The sequence below is a fragment of the Galeopterus variegatus genome, unplaced genomic scaffold, assembly GCF_000696425.1.
Source record: "Galeopterus variegatus unplaced genomic scaffold, G_variegatus-3.0.2 Scaffold1027, whole genome shotgun sequence".
Taxonomy (NCBI): domain Eukaryota; kingdom Metazoa; phylum Chordata; class Mammalia; order Dermoptera; family Cynocephalidae; genus Galeopterus; species Galeopterus variegatus.
Window position 1 is genome coordinate 69,971 of NW_007727138.1, and position 13,396 is coordinate 83,366.

General features: G+C 38.2%; 1 protein-coding gene across 1 annotated transcript in view; it reads left to right on the plus strand.

Moving 5' to 3' along the window:
• Positions 1 to 2,457: 2,457 nt before the first annotated feature.
• The window catches only part of FILIP1 (filamin A interacting protein 1), a 179,316-nt gene continuing 168,377 nt past the window's right edge, over positions 2,458 to 13,396 (plus strand). Inside the window, exon 1 of the mRNA XM_008574281.1 lies at positions 2,458 to 2,869. The gene's annotated coding sequence lies outside the window, so the exon portion shown is untranslated. The remainder of the gene's footprint in view (positions 2,870 to 13,396) is intronic.

Sequence of the window (13,396 nt, forward strand, 5' to 3'; positions counted from 1 at the left end):
ATAAATAAATAAATAAAAAATACATTCTTGAAGTTTGGAAATTCAGCTTTAGTTGTAAGTTTATCAGAGGTTCTCAGAATGCTCGCACTTAAGACTGTGGGAAAGGATGCAGCTGAACAATAATATATTAACAATATGTGCTGAAAAATCAGTTCCCTGATGACTGTATACAAAACACAAATTTCTAATAGTTCCTAATGGCACTGCTTCCTCTGCAGATTATGTAGGAAATGGTTTAGTCTGAATAATCATTCAGGGGGAGGGGGAAGCCCTCAAAATAATTCACTTTGTAGAGTGTGCATGTGTGAGTGTGTGTGTGAAAGAGAGTCTGATTACTGTAGAATACTGAGTCAGTCATGCACCTATGCCTTGTATAATTAAAGAAAATAATTTGAAGGTAGCAACGGCATCTGATTCTATGAAATACTCTGTATGCTGTCGCTTGTCACCACTGTTTAAAAATAAACTAATAGCAATAATGAACAGCAAATCCATATGTTAAAGAAAACAATGGTGGGGGATGAGGTTTTCTTGAAACAAAATAAAACGAAACTGAAAACTCTAATTATATGGATAGTTGCAGAAGAAATAACTCTATCACCCTTTTGATGGAATTATTTTGGCCCATAAAGGCAAAGTGGCTTATTTCCCCTTGGTTATCTTGACATCTGCCTCTACACTCTTTTCTGCTTCATTTTGGATTGGAGACATCCATAAAGTGAACTCAGTAGGGGTGAAATGATACATTCCCAGAATTCTCTTTAGTGGTTTTCAACCTTGGTGTGTGTGTGTGGAGTGTGTGAATTTTTCAGACAATAATTTGAAATTACTGTTTCAATGATTTTGAAACATACTCCACCCTTTTGTAATTTTTTAAAAGTTCTCCCGGTGCTTCTGAATTATCCCATAACCCAATCGCACACTTTCCACCCCTATCAGAACCCACTTTTAGGGACTGTGAATAGATTAAGTTTTTAAAAGATCCATTAGTGTTCTAGAAGAGTCAATTTCACATGAGAGCTCTTTCATCTTAATAGAAGACTTTTTTTTTCTTTTTTAAATCAAGGCTGGCTCAGACCCAGAAAGACTGAGTCTGAACAAATGCAATTTGACGTGTGTACAAGAAGTAGTAAATAAAAGGAAGGGATGCATGCTGTCAGTGTGCTGAGATGTTTTCTAACGGGTTGAGGTGTGGGGGTCAGCTAATTTTGGAAGTGAGGATCATTTCTTTAAAAAGGACATGGACACACACACACACACACACACACACGCACACCTATGTAAAGAGGCAAGCTTTCCCAGAGGGACATTAGGGTTACTCAGCACATCAGCTACTTATTGCAAGTATGTAACTCTCAAAATATTAAATCCGTGCCTTTACATATCTCTTTGGTCCGGCTTCCATTTGCATGTCAAAAAGAGGGTATCTTTAAACTGATAGATTGATTTCAGGAAGGGGGTCAACCTTTACAATGGTGTTGGTGAGGTTTTTGTCAGGGAAATATTCTAGTTTGTTAATCAATAATGTTCTCTCTCAGTCTCTTTTTCTTTGTGTGTTTCTCCCTTCCTACTTACCAGTAGCTGAAAGAACCTTTACCAGTTCCCTTACTGTTAATTTAACATATGCAATTAGTAAAACAGTCCCAAGTACTAGTTAGTTAAACACATTTTTTATGAGTCTTAATCTTAGCAGATTATACTGTTTTATGATATAGAATGAAGCAAATAAAATGTCTCAAGACATTCTTCATGTTGGACTTCAGGATAGAAGTGACCCTTCTCTGGTTTTGGAGACTGGGAGGTTAATAATGAGGCAAGCCTGTCAACAACCAGAAGTGTCATAAGTCCTGGTTTTCCTGGAGTGTTCACCCTGTGTTACTTTGAATGAATAACCTGAGTGAGAATGCTAAGCTTTTCCTTCTTAACCTTACTCCTTTCAAAATCATAATGTTATAGACATTACTTTATGGTAGCCTTATTTTAATAACACTTGAGTACATAAGGCGGTCAAGTCTGATATGGCTGGGTGAGTGATCTAGCTATAAATGTAACACACCAATATCAAAAGCTGTATGGAAACGATCTCTTTCTGTGAATTTTCCCAACAGTTGTGATACACTTTTAAAAGCAGTTTTATTTCAGAACATTTATCTGAGAGAGCCTAATTGAGAAGAATATTGCATTGGTAAATTGCTGTGCCCAAGACAACTGCTGCTCTGTTTCTTTTCAGACTCTAAAACCTACGCCCCAAATCTCGGTCTGTAGTTAAGAGCTTCAAACAGTAATTACCTCTTTGAAATGAACAGAAGTCCTTAAAAGGGTCTGCCGGTTTTCCCGCAATCCCTTACAGGGTGAGCAGCGCTATATCCACTGATAACCCAGCTGCCTAGGAACTGAGTAAAGCCGGCTCCAAACTTCTCAGCTGTTGACAGGCTTGACTTGCTGAGAACACTGGTTAAATATAGCACGCGCGAGCTCAGCTCCTCAACAAAGTCATTGCTCTGACAGTGTTGTGAAGGGAGCAGAAGAGGAGAAACCTAATCTCAGAATCCAACAACACCTAGCAACAGATGAAAAAACTTTTAAACAAAAGTCTGGGTGGGAGATATACAACCACTTCCAATTTCTGCTGATCGGGATTTCAGAGAGAAGAAGCTGCTTTCCCCCTCTGTCAGTTTCCTGCATGACTTCAGCTATTGGCTAGTCTTAGGAAAGAAAGTGGGAAAAGCTTTTTCCTCTGTATTCTTTTGGGCTGGATAGTTTTCCAGGACTCGAGTCTGTTTTGGTCTGTGGGACAAGTCAGTGGGTTCTTCAAAGGATAAACTACCTCCATAAAGGACATACCCTTGGTTAGACGAGCTGCCGTCAGGTAAGACCAAAATAAATGCTGCTTACTGTCTTAAGAAATTTCTGTTTCCACAAGAGAGTTCTCTCCGATTTTGTTTTTCTGTTTCCTTTGATTCTTCCTGTTCTACTATGTGATAACACATTTAGGAATTATGATAATCATTGTGAATTATTTTTTAAAAATCAGAAACGTCATCTCTTTCTCCGAATTATACTGAGTACTTTTTAAACACAAGGAAATGAAGTTTTAATAGCCATGAACATATTTCTGCCAAGTTATCACTCTTTGGCAGGTAACAGAAATATGACAAAGGACAATTGCACAGTTTCTTTCACAATTAGGTGTGTTAAGCAATGGAAGAGATATTTTCCCTGGAAGCAAAATAAATAACTTTCTTTTATTGAAACTAGCTAAGCAGCTTGTGTGGTAAATGAGAGGAAAGTCCCGCATGGTGTTTGTATTGCTGTACTTTTGACTTGCTGCTTTACATGTCTCCTTTTGCTGGATTCTCTGATTACACTGGTACACCTTGTGCTGGTTCTGACCTCATTACACTATAGTCACCCCAAATGCTTCGGACTAGGCACAAAATATGTCTGATGTTAAATCACTCCTTTTGTAGCTGTTGAATATAACTATTAAGGGGAATGTTATTTGTGTTTTTAAAAAATAAATTGAGTAATCGCTTGTGTATAGATATAACAGATTCTGTTTTTAAAACTTAGACTGAATTTATTAGGAAAAAATCCTGTCTTAAGTTGCATGTACGTGTACATAGATGTATTTACTATAGTGTGAAGGAAATTTTCCTTTCATCTGATGGTATATTGTCTCCCCTTCCATGAGTTGCCATACAATTTTATCAGAATTGCTTACAATGATCAATTTCATATTGAATCTGACAAGTTAGGGGCTGTATATTGGTGATGTGGTTATTATTGACACCTGATGGTCTGTAGTTAGGCTGGATTTGCGTAAGAAGATCATTCCTTTAAATGAACAGGATTTTTTTTTTTTGGTGGCTGGCTGGTATGGGGGAACATGATAATTTGAATGAATATTTTGATCTAAGAACAATATCAAAGAAGATACAAAAGCACATTTTAAAAGAAATTATTTGAGTCTATTTTGTCAAGAAAGAATTTACCCAAGACCACTTTTGAACAAATTATTTGTTGACAAATAAAAAATGTAAAGCCAATTAAAGCACATATCTATATATGTTCAGGCTGAAAATGAAATAGCACACACATTTTGGAATGCATTATATTTCATAATTCTGACTACTTCATTAGTTTACAAAGGAAATGTGGTTAATCATCTATAATGAAAATATACAAATAGTAGTGCACAATGCACTCTGGTAACCTTGGTATTGGAGAAAACTCCTGGTGCTTTAGTGGAGATGAAATATCTTCGTCCTGAAAGGGTTTTGAAAAGTCAGAACTAAATGCTTTACATTTTTCTTGTTTTTACCGCAGGAAGGGTCACATTGCTGGCTAACAAATGCACATGTAACGCCAAAATATACCGTTAGTTCTAGGCATGTAATTTCTTTTGGAGTCATCGGGACAATGTGTAGATAACTGAGTACACCATTTGGCCTTGGGTGAAAACCATGTTTGCTGATGAAATGAATTTTTGAGTATCATTAATTGTCTTTATGCTTGTAAGTTTATTTGAGAATAAAGAACAGCTCAGGTTAAACCACATGGTTTCCTCCACTATGTGAACAATTCAGCTCTCCATGGCGATGCAGGTCTGTTCTCCTGTTCACTCAAGTTCACATTTCTGTGTCATTGTGGAACCCTCCCTTTCCACTTCACCCTAAGAGTTGTTAGACTCCACTGCCATGCCCCCCACACTGAGGCCTGCTCTCTTTGCCCTTAGTCTGGATTGTGACAATGTTGCTCCCCTTCCACTCCCTGTTGCCATCCAAATCATTTTGCCCATGACCACGGGATTAATTTTCCTTAAGCATTGCTATGCTCCTCTGTCAACTCTTCAGTTATCTTCTGGGACTCCTAGTTGCTGCCAAACACCTAGGCTGGGTATTTTGAAAACCTTCCGTCATCTGGCACCTACTTAACTTTTCCAGTCTCACTCCTACTACTCAACAACAAGGTCCCTCTGCTTCAGGTATTTCAGGTTATGGACCATCCTCCAAACACATACACAGTGAACATTTCAATGCCCCACCTTTGCCCACATTATTCCCCTTGCCTGGAATATATATCCTCCCTGCTAGTGTAGAGACCTTGTGTGCTCTTGAAGACTCAGATCAATGTCTTCTTTCACAATGATTTTCCAGACCACACATTTTAGAGGTGATTCCTTCTTAGTTTAGACAATTTGGTGCTCTGTTAGAATTAGGACACTTTGGAGTTTGGTTTGCCTCATTAAATTCAGAACAATTTTATGAAGTCTATTAGGTGCAAGGCAGCTTCTCAGCCCCATGCATATTGTGGATGTTCTTTTTTTTGGCAGCTGGCCACTATGGGGAATCTGAACCCGTGACCTTGGTATCACAAGGCTGGCTCTAACTAACTGAGGTAACTGGTCAACCCCACATTGTGGATGTTCGAATGAACAGTTGTGGCCCTAGATTTCCGATGATGAGTATATGAGAAATTATGGATAAGTATAAAATCAAGAAAAGCAACTATAAATATGATTAATAGCAAAACCTCAAAAACTTCTCCGGGGAAGTCTTCATAGTTTTACCATGCACAGAAAAATTACAAGTAATTATAACTACACTTATGTACCAATTGTGGAGATGGTGTTGTATATCTCAAGAATGGAATAGAAAGGGGGATATATCAAAAAGAGGAGATATATATCTCCTGTGTATGCACCTAGACCTCCAAATACTATAACTCATATACTTTTATCGTCTTTTGGTGCCAGATTCTATTTATAGTTACCTTTGGTACAATTCACTTAAAATATGGTTCCTTCTATTTGCAGGTCATGGATTAGAATCTGGCCTTGAACATTACAACATTTAAATATGTTATGATCCTTTTTCAGCTTTTTTTTCTAGATATTTAAAAAAGAGACATTTCTCAGTATTACCTTTAATCGCTCTCAAAACCTTTAGTCTTACTGTGTGAAGTAAAGTGTGAATCATGCTTTGAAGCAATTTGTTCTGTATCCACCAAAAGAAAAACATTCTCTTTAATTTTAAGACGGTCATAGACGTTAAACTTACTCTTCTAAATGGGTGTTCAACAAGAATCTCTATGGGAATTTTTCCAATAAACTTTGTGAAATATTTAGTACTTGCATATTCATTAAGCAATGGTTTCCTGTGGCTATAGTTTCACTTATTCTTTAGAATTGAAACTTTGGGGTTTTCATGTTCTAAATAATGCTAGTTTTGTTTTTCTTCTTTGGCAGATGTTCATTTCTTCATAGAACAGGTGCCTTAAAATATAAGATTTTATAGTTTGTTGAATCCACATTTTCACTCACTTATCTAATCTTATTTCTTTAAACTTGTGGGTTTTAGAAAAGACAGCAGCATGAGTAGTGAGGGGCGAGCTTGAAATCAATTTCAACAGAAAACTTTAATAGAAAAAAGATTGGCAACAACTTGTTAGAAAAATGACATCTAAAAGCCTGCAACAAGTTTGTTTATATATTAATTATCTTTAACATACATATAGCAAGAGAATGAAAGATAACATAATAAAAATGCATTTTGTTTCCTTAAATCTGAGTTGAGGATATAACAAGGATGTGTTCATGGAAGAGGAGGGAGGAAAGGATAGTGGATTTCAGCTCACTGTGACCTTGGGCAGATTACTCTCTGTGCCTCAGTTTCCTCATCTGTAAAATAGAAGATAATAATGCTATTTTTTCACAGAATTGTTTTGAAGATTAATTGAATTAATGCAATTTAAAGTTGCCTGGTAGTTTCTTCAATAAATTTAAGCTATTAGTGCTTTATTACCACACCTTAAATGTAGTTATTTATTTTAATCTTTGTTGCACACAAAAGTCTTGGATTCAGATAGTTTGTGAATTCAAATTCATAGATCACAGGAAAGGCAGAAGAATGTATTGTTTAAATTTGGAATCCTTCGGGGACATACTTTGCTGCTGGGTACTCTAAGCAGACATAGTTTGAATGGCAGCCAATAATTTAGTGTGGAATTTATGTTTCAAACCCTCCCTTATCACTCAGCAGTCTGCTGTCATATAGAACCATTACTAAAAAGACTAAGAAATCACCCACAGCATAGACTGTTCTATGGTTTCTATATTTGCACTTGGAGATAAAGTTTGTTTATATGTAGTGCTTGGGTATCTCTTTTACAGTTGACTACTCTTGGTAATGTATAGCAACAGAGACTTCCTCCTCTCTGGAGGGATATCTCGTTAAATTTGTCATTCTTTATTTCTTCCCTTAGATGACTTGTTTTGTTTTACTAACCTAGTAACAGATAAAAATGAAAAGACCAAAAAAGGTCATCTCATGCTAACTTTAACCTTATCAAATGGAAATGAATTCTTGCTATTCCTTGCCCTAATCCTATTTATTCTTTTCAAACATGGCAGGAATAGTACACTCCAAGACAAACAAAGTGTTATATTATAAAGATGTGTGTGTATATTCTGGGATGCTTAATATTCTGTATATTTAATTTAACAAAAATATATGAAGCACACTTATAAGCAGGGAAGTTTCTTAGTAGCCTTAGCAGCAACAAACCTTATGCAAGATAATTATGTATAGACCTGTCAATTTTACTTTTGTTTTTCCCAGTTGAAAGGATGAATTTCTCAAAGATCAGACAAACTGGGTTTTATTTTTTATTTTTATTTTTTCAAAAGATGACTGGTAAGGGGATCTTAACCCTTGACTTGGTGTTGTCAGCACCACGCTCACCCAGTGAGCTAACCAGCCATCCTTATATGGGATCCGAACCCATGGCCTTGATGTTATCAGCACCGCACTCTCCTGAGTGAGCCACAGGCCAGCCCGAGACAAACTGAGTTTTAAAACTGTCATTCTCTAATGAAAACTTTGCTGTTGAAAGAAAGAAAAAGAAAGAGAGAAAAGAAAAGTAAAATAAAGAAAAAAGAAATAACTTTTCCTTGTTTTGTAGAATACATTATAGAGGTTCTAGGGCAAAAATATAGAAACCTTGGGAAAATATATTGAATTATGTTCTTTTTCCTTAAATGGTCAGTTCTACTCTTTAGCTAATGGAAGAAGGGACAAGGCTGCAGGCAGAATACAGCTTCCTCTGTGGTAGTAGTTGAAGCACTTTAATTTCGAAGGCCAAGCAGCCTGTTGTGGAAGAACTTAAAATAAGGAAAGTCAAACACGAATTGAACAGTTTTAGCTGGCTGTTAACCAGCTGATTGCAGAACTTGAGAAATTCCCAGCAGAGAAATGAAGTAACGCAATGTTAACCAGCACCCCCATTCTTCTCTGTTCCTGACAGCTTTGTTTAAGCTACAGCAACACTGAGAAGTCCAAAAAAGGTTTGTGTTACTTTTCCTTTTGGGGAAATGGTGTCAATGTGCATAATATGGGGTGATTTATGTGTTTCTTAGGCCTGTGAAAGACAAGTGAAAAAGAATTTTTAAAGCTAATGCAGAATTTATCTCAGATGATCAGACTTTAATCGAGCCCTTAAGGTTTAAGGATTTTTCTGTTTTTGGTTTCTTGCTTAAATGCTTTCACCTACCTTCTTCACCAGAACATAGATGAAAATAATGATTGCTGCTTGACTGGCCAAGGACTTTATACATCTACAGTTGAAATTAGTCTTTTTTTTTTGCTTTTATAATTAGTGTAACTGAAATTCTCCCAAGTTACTTTGAAGAAATGAATTATCTGCTCCTTATCTTTGTAAGGAAAAGGTATAAGAAAGCCATGGAAAGGTACAAGAAAGCCATGAAATGGACATACCGGAATTGGCCAAATGCATTCTTTAAAAAATAATTTTTTAAAGATTTAAGGCCAAAAGACAATTTGATCAAAAACAGTAGACAGCTGACATCACTAAAACAATCAGGTTACTGCCAACTTGCCTTGTTTATCTAAAAGATCTTTGCTAAAATAAGGTTTTCACACACACACAAACACACGCAAATCATGGGCGATACGGTAATAGGGATAAATGGACTTTGTTTTTCCTTAATATACTTATGTCTTAAGTAACTCATTTTAGGGCTTGCTGCTTTGATTAAGGTACCACAGCACAACAGGAAAGGAAGAAGCATTGCTGAGTTCATAATGCTATTTCAGTGTGGCAGCCTAAGTACATGAGGAAATGACACCCTGGGCCTGTATTTGGAGCTTTGCAGTTACTGTGACGACAACACACACTAATGGAAAACAAAGATGGTCTGCTCACCAGGGCAAGCCAGGAAGAGTTTTGCCAGCTCAGATTTTTCCTAATTATTCTATAAGTCTTGAAATGTGACACTGGAGGTATTCAAGGCTCTTTGTGTTTCATTAACTGTTTAGTAAGTGACACATGCTTGAAGAGCAGCCTGGTATTTGGATCAGGGAGTGGCCTTACATATAAGCTTAACTTTCACATGCTCTCTTGATAGATATCGTCTTCTGGTTTGGATACCACCAAACCAACTGCTTTGGTCACAGCCTGTTGTTTGTTCTGGTCCTTAAGGAAGCCAGCTGCACTGATAGAGTTCACATCTCCGGGGCCCCTCAACTTTGGGTCAGAGCCCCACCTTCTACATTTTGCTCATTCCATAGATTATTGCCCAGCATACCAGATGTTCCTACCAATGTCTGGCACACCTAAACCCAAGTCTTACATAATGATATAATATATAACACAATGATAAGAATTATATGCAATGTATATAATCTATATAACTATATGTAATATATTTACTACATAAAAATGATGATAATAACAGCTATCATGTACTCAAGATGTGTCAGGCATTGTGCCAAGCATTTTATATGGATGATTTTATATGCTTGTCATAACAAAATTATAAGGTACTTTTATCCCTATTTTACAGATTAGGAAAATGAGGTTTATAGATGCTAAGTAAGTTGTCCAATGGTAGATATGAAATTCAAACCCAGGCAGTTTGACCTTGTTTATCCCATAGTTTCAACCACTTTTTTCTAATGCAGGCAGTTGTTCAAGGAACACCTCCACTGAGATGACTGTGAGATGTTTCAATGAAAGGTATAGAATGTGACCTTACAGGTGGTCAGCTGCCCCCGCAATCTGAAAAGATTCACTAGGCGCAAAGAATAAGGAGATTTAGGGTCAAAAAGCCAACAGGTACTCTTTTCCAGGGTTCCAAAATGGAATCAGAAGTGACCAGTGGAGTTGGGCAACCCACGAAGAGCTAGGCCTGAGGCACTGGAATGCAGAAGTGAATCTTCCAGTTATTCATGAGGCAATGTGGTTCTTGCTTTCTGCACTGCTGAGTTGATTCTTTGGGAGGGGATGCTGTGGAGCATTTGATTTTATGATATGTTGTGGCTACTGTTACAGCCACACCCTTTGATACCGTTCCGGTTTGGGTTTGCTATTGCTCCTGTTGACAATTCAGAACCTCACCTTCTATTGTAACATTTAAAATGCTCTGCAGGTTTCTGCCTTGCTCACAAACATTCAGTTTTGAGTGGGTTCAAGAGGGAGTTTTCCAAAATACTATCCCACCTTTGGTAGTAATATTCCTTGAAGAAGCCTTTGGGGCTGGGGGTGGTGTATTGGTCAGAGGAGGCAGTGAGGAAGGGGACAAAAAGTCTCGTTCCACCTTTTGGCTTCTTATTGGCTCCCAGTGACTTTGTTTAGGTGTGAGTTGTCAAAATATGGCAGCAAGTTATTCCTTAAAGGAACAAAACAAAACTAAGAGAGCTTGCTATAGTTCAAGGAAAATTACCTGACACTTTCCAGCCAGTAATATGCTACTGTGGAGCAGAGGATTAAGAGATTTTATTGGATATTTTGTTTAATTGCTTTATCTTTATCTGCAAGAGTTGCCTTCATGATGCTAAATGTCTGACTATTTGAAAATATTGAAGTTTTGGGGCTTCTATTTGGATTGTCTGAAGTAAACGAAGAGCAGTTCTAATAAAATTTTGATGGACCAGATAAGGCTTTGCTTTTTCTTATGCCAGTGGCCATAAATATTCTACTTTTCCAGTGTATCAAATGTCCCAGCTGATGGGGTTGAATATCCCAAGAAGGTGACTGTTTCATGTAGAATGAACACATGTAACAGAATGAATTTCCACCCTCTGAGAAATTCTATTCTGTAAGTTGAAAATAGTATTTTGTCACAACTATACTAGTACAGCCCGACCCGCCCAACACACACATACACACTCATTATTGGTCAATGCACAGGACTTATCCTACTACTTACTGACAGGCTAAACCTCTTCCTGAAGCAAATATACTGTTTTCTCTGTGGCACAGACTTACTTAATGCCAACCAATGGAAAAAAAATAAAGGCAGAGATGTATTACATTTCATTAAGGCCCTCTGTTTTGTTGATATAATCTCTCCTGATTTCTTTGCAATAAACAAGAATTTCCTTTTTGCTCTTTCCTGTCTTAAAGTAAAAAGGTGTAACAGTGTCAAAGGAAGGAATGAATTAGTATTCTTTCCTTTGGAGATGAAGGGCTTGACTGATTGGCTTCTGGAAGTATTTTTTTTTTTCTTCATTCAATTATTCTAAATTTCTCTTGGCACAAGACTGAGTGAAAAGTTCCACATTAGTCTTTAGCTAATGCCTCTTAAATAGAAGAAATTAAGAATTTATCATATTCATTCAAGAGTTATTAAGACTTATGTAAGATTTCCTAGTTCTCTTGGCACTTCCTCATCCGGTCTGATTTTGAGCAGGAATGGGGGCTCTGAGTCTCACGCTGTCAGTGATTACATGGCTTTGGTCCTGGGGCCACCCACACTCAGCAGGAAACTAAAGAGTGAGGAAGCCTCTAGACTCTGAGTTCACTTAGAACCATCAGATCGTCTAGTCCTGTAGTTCTCTACACTCCCTGTGCATCTGAGTCACCTGGGGTGCTTTAAAAATGCAGATACTTGGACTATGCCCCTAAAGGTTCTGATTCAAGTTGGCCTGAGAGGCTGCTCTAGTATTGGTCTATTTTGGAAGCTTTTGTGTGATTTTAATTGGCATCCAGGGTTGAGAACAAGTTATCTAGTACCACCTCATCATTTTACAGACAGTACTAGGATGAGGGAAGAGAAATCACTCAGCAGAAGTTACAAAGTCCTCTGCAGATAGAATTGGGTCTGGAGTTGAATTCACTGAACCTGTGCTAATGGGCACTTTCCCCACCTGGCAGTGGCTGTGTTCCTGTCTCAAGGGATCTGACCCTCAGGATTATTGCCTGACTTTGTTTTTAAGATCTTGACTAAGGATCCTTGACTGCTTCCTGGGTTCATTTCTGTGACTGCACCTCAGTCTGTACAAGAGTCACATAGGTGGAACAAGAGACAGAGCAAGGACCAGAACTTAAGTCTCCTGAGTCCCTGTCTATTACTCTATCACACAAGCATAATAAACAATAGAGTAGTTAATATTTAATGGGTGCTTTCTATGTATTAGGCACTAACAACTCCATGAGGTAGGTACTCATATACTCTGTATTCTACAAATAAGGAGGCTGAGGGAATATCCGCACCCCTCACCCAAGCAAGCAGGCGGCAGGTCTGGGATGAGTGCAGGCAATTGGACTCCTCAGCCTGTCTTGTAATCTTTTAATCACTTTGCTCTTCTGGAGTCCACAATAAGAATTTAAGGTGTTGAATGGCAGCTGCTCCTGTTTCAGTATCATGGGTCTTGTGGCAGCTGGTTTTGGTGCCCTTAGTTCCCTAACTGGGTTTTCTTCTTGCCTAGAGATTGGATACTTGCCTTCCCCTCTATTTTCCCAATGAGTGGGCCAATTAGAAGCCATCTGTTCTTTTCAAGACTGTTCAAAGGTGCTCCGTGTCCCCCAGTGAATTTGTTTCTTATGTCCTTATGGACCAATGTAATATTTTATGCCTTACTTTTGGGTACATATTCTCTTTGCCTTTCCACAGACATTCTAACCACAAACTTTGCTGTCCTGTTTATACCCTTTGCTTTTTCCCTAGCCCTGTGAGTTTGGCTGGGTTTCCAATTTTCCCTGGGATTCCCCTATGTGGACTTTCACACCCCCTAACTTCTCTCATGATATCCACAACAACAGGAAGGGATTAATCATTTCGCTTCTCCTTTAGAAGCAGTTGCATTGAAACAAGCTGGTTTGTCCTGTTAAACTGAGTCAGTGGGTCAAGGCACTCTGAAGAACTTCTAAAATCCTCATTTTTTTTTTTTTTTTGTCTTTTTTTTGTCTTTTTTCCGTGTCCGGCAACGGATTGCAACCCTCAGTGTTGCCCCCGTACCGGACCGGGGACCGGCAACGGGATCGCAAGCCTCGGCGCTGCTCCCGCGCCTCGCTCAGCCAGTGAGCGGGAGCCGGTCTGTATGTGGGATCCGAACCCTCGGACGGGAGCGCCGCCGCGCTTCCCAAGCGGCGC